Source organism: Mobula birostris, chromosome 3 (assembly GCF_030028105.1).
Source record: "Mobula birostris isolate sMobBir1 chromosome 3, sMobBir1.hap1, whole genome shotgun sequence".
Lineage (NCBI taxonomy): Eukaryota > Metazoa > Chordata > Chondrichthyes > Myliobatiformes > Myliobatidae > Mobula > Mobula birostris.
Window position 1 is genome coordinate 36,716,697 of NC_092372.1, and position 5,784 is coordinate 36,722,480.

The window sequence follows — 5,784 nt, forward strand, 5'->3', positions numbered from 1 at the left end:
CCCGAAACGTCGACTGTACCTCTTCCTAGAGATGCTGACTGGCCTGCTGCGTTCACCAGCAACTTTGATATGAATTGTTGGAGAGTGTTGTTGTTAAGGATCCGGCCTGAACACTGGGCCGAAGGGCCTCTGCTGGTAGCTCTGGATCATGACAGTCTTTAATTTCCTTTTTCCTTCACCTGACCATGTGGATTCTGGCCCAGCCCCTTTCCTTTTTTGGACTTCCTCCAATGACCTGCTTGTCTCCTCATTTGCACTCACCTGTTTCTAATTTTCACTCATTACTCTGTCCAATTAAACCCTGCCTTGACTAGCATCCTCTGCCAGTTTGTCCCAGTTCTGACCTGTGTTGTTCTAGCCTGTCATTGCGACTTCTGCCAACCGATTTTGCCTGATTCTGTGTTTTGGATTTTGCCCGTTTGTGGACCTGATTTTTGCCTGTGCGCTCTGGATTGTCTGCCCTCGCCTGACTGCCTTTCCTGGTTAAGACCTCTGCCTGCCATTTTGGAACCGTGCCTGCCTTCTGTTTTTGAAAGACTGTTTCCTTCGTGCTCCCTAATAAATCCTGGTGAAAAAGTATTCAGTGGTCTGCACTTGAGTCCCACCAAAACCCGACAGAACGAACTGGCCAAGATGGATTCAGCGGACCCCAACCAGGTGCATGAGGCTCTCTCCCGACTGGACGTGTTGTTAAGGAGACATGAAACGCAGTTCGCCTCTATCAACCAGCCGATGAAAGCCTTCTCCGCCACTCTGACCAGCATAGCCTCCCAGCTACAGCAGATTCAGCTGGCGCTGAGCTCTAATCTGCCTTCTCTTGCTGCACCATCAGCCCCACAGACTCCAACCCAACCAGCCCGAGAGCCCCGTTTACCTCCACCTGAACTTTTACAATGGTGAATCAGGCACCTGCAGATCCTTCTTGTCTCAATGCTTGCTGATTTTTGAGCTGCAGCCCACTACCTTTCCCACTGATCGATCCCGTATTGCTTAAGTTATCGCGCTGCTGTCAGGAAGAGCAAGAGAGTGGGGTGCGGCTGTGTGGAACAGCAAAGCCCCCTTTTGCCACACGTTTAAGGACTTTTGTGAGGAGATGAGAAGAGTCTTTGACCGTTCGCAGCAGGGCCGAGAGGCAGCAAGGGAGATGTTGCGAGTTCGTCAGGGTAACTGTTCTGTTTCGGGCTACACCATTCAGTTCCACACACTGACCGCCACTACCAACTGGAATTCGGCGGCCCATTCTGACGTGTTCCTCTATGGGCTTAGCGAAGAGGTTAAGGATGAACTAGCCACCCGTGACCTGCCTGCTGGCTTCCAAGAGCTGGTCGATTTGGCCATTAAGATTGACAGCCGCATAAAACAGCGTCAGCAGGAGCGTGATGTCCGGGGGTCAGAAAGAACCACCAGGGGGCACCTGACCTCTTCCCAGCCACCACCCAGATCTCCTTCCTGAGTCCTCAGTCAGCCCCATCCAGCCCAACGGAGCTCATGCAGATTGATTGTACCCGTCTATCTCCTTCGGAAAGAAGGAGGAGAGTCAGTGCCAACTCCTGTCTGTATTGTGGTCAGGCTGGTCACTATGTATCTACCTGTCCCATAAAAGGCAACGCTCGCTCGTAAAGAGGGGACTACGGGCGAGCAGTACTTCCTTCCCACAGTTCCCTGTCACTCGAACCCTGCTACCTGCTTTTATACTGGCTGAAGGGAGGAGACACACCGTTTCAGTTTTTATCGACTCAGGGGCTGAGGGAAACTTTATCAGTTCCAGTTTTGCGGCCAATCTCGGTATGCCACTCTCCTGTCTGAAGCAACCCCTGGAGGCCAGCAGCATAACCGGAGTGACACTTGCCATGGTTACCCACTCTACAGCTCCGGTGAGTCTCCTCATTTCTGGCAATCACCAGGAGAGCATTGCTTTCCATGTAATAGATTCCCCCAAAGCTGAAGTTGTGTTAGGCCACCCATGGCTAGCTCAGCACGGTCCACACATTGACTGGTCTAATAACAGAGTGTTAAGCTGGAGTCCTTTCTGCCTAAATCATTGTCTGAGTGTTGCTCATGCTACTCAAAAGTCTGATTCCTCTGCCTACAGAAGAGTTTCCCGATCTGTCCTCTGTACCCCTGGAATATCTGGACTTAAAACTGGTACTCAGCAAGACTCGGGCCACCACCTTACCCCCACATCGCCCCTATGACTGCGCTATAGATCTCCTTCTGGGAACCTCGCCACCTAGGGGCTGTCTGTATTCCCTATCTCCACCTGAAAGGGAAGCGATGGACGAGTATATCCAGGTGGCCTTGGCTGCAGGAATTATCTGTCCCTCTTCCTCCCCGGCAGGCGCAGGGTTCTTCTTTGTAGCCAAGAAGGACAGGTCCCTGCGTCCTTGCGTGGACTATAGAGGTCTCAATGAGGTCACCATTAAGAACCGCTATCCTCTTCCTCTTATGTCATCTGCATTTGAATTGCTCCAGGGTGCTTCTATCTTCTCTAAGCTGGACCTCCGCAACGCTTACCATCTGGTCCGCATAAGAGAGGGGGATGAGTGGAAGACCGCGTTCAATATGCCATTTGGGCACTACGAATATTTGGTAATGCCTTTCAGACTTTCTAATGGTGCTGCTGTGTTCCAGTCCCTGGTGAATAATGTCCTCAGAGATATGCTGAATCAATTTGTATTTGTGTACTTAGATGACATTCTGATATTTTCTAGGTCCCTCTCTGAACACATCCAGCACGTCCGTCGGGTGCTCCAACGACTCCTGGAGAATCAGTTATTTGTGAAGACGGAAAAGTGTGAATTTCACCGGAGTTCAACTTCGTTTCTGGGATACGTGATCAGCGCTGGAGGACTCCAGATGGACCCTCAGAAGATCAAGGCAGTAGAAGAGTGGCCACAACTCGCCTCTTGATGAGATGTCCAACGCTTTCTTGGGTTTGCCAACTTCTATCACCAAATCATTTGAAATTTCAGCATCCTGGCCGCCCCGCTGACTGCTCTAACCTCCTCCAAGTCGAAGTTTGCCTGGAATCCAGCGGCTGAGAAAGCCTTTTCAGATCTAAAGACTGGTTTCACCACGGCACCTACCCTCCTTCAGCCCGATCCTACCAGGCAGTTTATTGTAGAGACTGACGCCTCTGATGCAGGAGTGGGGGCTCCACTGTCACAGCGTTCAGCAGAGGACGACAGGCTACACCCGAGCGTCTTTCTTCCCACAAATTTTCACCCGCAGAACGCAACTATGACATCGGCAATGCAGAGTTACTGGCTGTTAAACTTGCTCTTGAGAAATGGCGGCATTGGCTTGAGGAAACGACGACTCCTTTTCTCGTCTGGACAGATCACAAGAACCTGGAATATCTCCGTTCAGCCAAACACCTCAACTCCCGCCAGGCTCGGTGGTCCCTGTTTTTTGCCCGTTTTAGATTCACCCTGGCCTACCGTCCTGGCTCTAAGAACGGCAAGCCTGACGCGCTCTCCAGGCAGTTTCCAAAAACCGACGAGGCGCCCGAGGGTACGACCATTCTCCCCAAGCGATGTCTGGTCACTGCAGCACAGTGGGAGATTGAATCTGTGCTCCAGTCTGCCCAGCAGGGTGAGTCTGTTCCTAGTGCCTGCCCTGCTATTCTATTGTACGTTCCCCAGTCTGTCCGCTCCCAGGTTCTCCAGTGGGGACACACCTCCAGACTGGCATCTCACCCTGGCATCAGACGCACGACGGCTTTCATCAGTCAAAGATTTTGGTGGCCATCCCTGAGGAAGGATGTTGAGAGCTTCATTTCTGGCTGCCCAGCCTGTGCACAGAACAAGACTTCCAGCCAGCCACCAACTGGTCTCCCGCAACCCCTGCCTGTTCCTAGAAGGCCCTGGTCACACATTGCACTGGACTTTGTCACTGGACTCCATCCGACGGTAATACTACCGTTCGTACCATAGTGGATCACTTTTCCAAATCGGTCCACTTCGTTCCCCTTCCCAAGCTGCCCTCTGCCAAGGAGACTGCCAACCTGGTGATTCAGCATGTTTTCCGTATTCACGGTCTCCCCGTTGAAGTGGTATCTGATAGAGGTTCGCAATTTACCTCCCACTTTTGGAGGGCCTGTTGCAAACTACTCGGGATCAGGGTTAACCTCTTATCTGGGTTTCATCCACAGAGTAATGGCCAGACCGAGCGGGCTAATCAGCAGATGGAGGTGATGCTCCATTGTGTGACGTCTCAGGAATCTTCCTCTTGGAGTCAGCAACTTCCCTGGGTCGAGTATACCATTAATTCTTTGCCTTCTGCTTCATCAGGTTTATTACCATTCCAGTGCTGTCTTGGCTATCAATCCCCCTTATCCGTGTCTCAGGAGGAGGAAGTGGGCGTTCCGTCAGCCAAAGCGTTTGTCCAGAGGTGTTCATGGACCTGGAGACGAGCCCGAAAGGCGCTGCTTCAATCTACAGCCAGAGTGAAGCAGCAAGCAGACCGTCACCGCATCGAGGCCCCCCATTACTGCCAGGGTCAGAAGGTGTGGTTATCTTCGCATGATATCCCCTTGAAGGTGGACTCCCGCAAGCCGGCGCCACGCTACATTGGTCCTTTCCCCATCACCAAGGTGATCAGCCCTTTGGCGGTACGTCTAAATCTACCCCCTACCCTTCGCAGAATCCATCCTACATTCCATGTTTCAAGGATTAAGCCCTTTGTCTACAGCCCTCCCTGTCCCACCCCCAAGCCCCCTCCCCCTCCCCATCTCATCGATGGCTCACAGACCTTCACTGTGCGCTGATTACTGGACGTTCGACACAGAGGTCGTGGACTGCAATACCTCATTGATTGGGAGGGCTATGGCCCCGAAGAGAGGTGTTGGGTTCCCGCTCGAGATATCCTGGATCCCTCTCTCATTAAGGACTTTCATAGGAGCCATCCCGTACCAGCAAGAAGGACGTCCGGAGATGTCTGTGGGGAGTACTGTTAAGGATCCGGCCTGAAAACTGGGCTGAAGGGCCTCTCCTGGTAGCTCTGGATCACGACAGTCTTTAATTTCCTTTTTCTTTCACCTGGCCATGTGGATTCTGGCCCAACCCCTTTCCTTTCTTGGACTTCCTCCAATGATCTGCTTGTCTCCTCATTTGCACCCAGCTGTTTCTAATTTTCACTCATTACCCTGTCCATTTAAACCCTGCCTTGACTAGCATCCCATGCCAGTTTGTTACAGTTCTGATCTGTGTTGTTCCAGCCTGTCATTGTGACTTCTGCCAACTGATTTTGCCTGATTCTTTGTTTTGGATTTTGCCCGTCCTTGGACCTGATCTTTGCCTGTGCGCTCTGGATTGTCTGCCCTCACCTGACTGTCTTTCCTGGTAAGACCTCTGCCTGCCATTTCAGATTCGTGACTGCCTTGTGTTTTTAAAAGACTGTTGCTTTCGTGCTACCTAATAAATCCTGGTGAAAAAGTATTCATTGGTCTGCACTTGAGTCCCACTGAAACCCAACAGCTGTTGAAACTGCCTTCAAGTAGCACTTACTGTATGTGCCAATAACCTTCTCACAAATAATCTGTCAGTATTTCACCAGGCCTGCTCACATAGACCTCATTACAGCCTTGGCCCATAACTTGAATGAAAGAACTGAATAGCAGAGATGAAGAGAGAGTGATTGCTCTTGGCATTGAGTCACTATTTGGCAGAGTGTGGTGTCACGGAGCACTGGTAAAACTGATATCAACAGCCATCAAGGGAACATGCTCCAATGTTTGGTCATACCTTGCACATAGGAAGATTATGCGTGTGGTAGTCTTATACT

At 51.3% G+C, this 5,784-nt stretch overlaps 1 pseudogene; it reads left to right on the top strand.

Moving 5' to 3' along the window:
- Positions 1-1,093: 1,093 nt before the first annotated feature.
- LOC140195655 (uncharacterized) lies at positions 1,094-4,768 on the top strand (annotated as a pseudogene).
- The last annotated feature ends 1,016 nt before the right edge of the window (positions 4,769-5,784 follow it).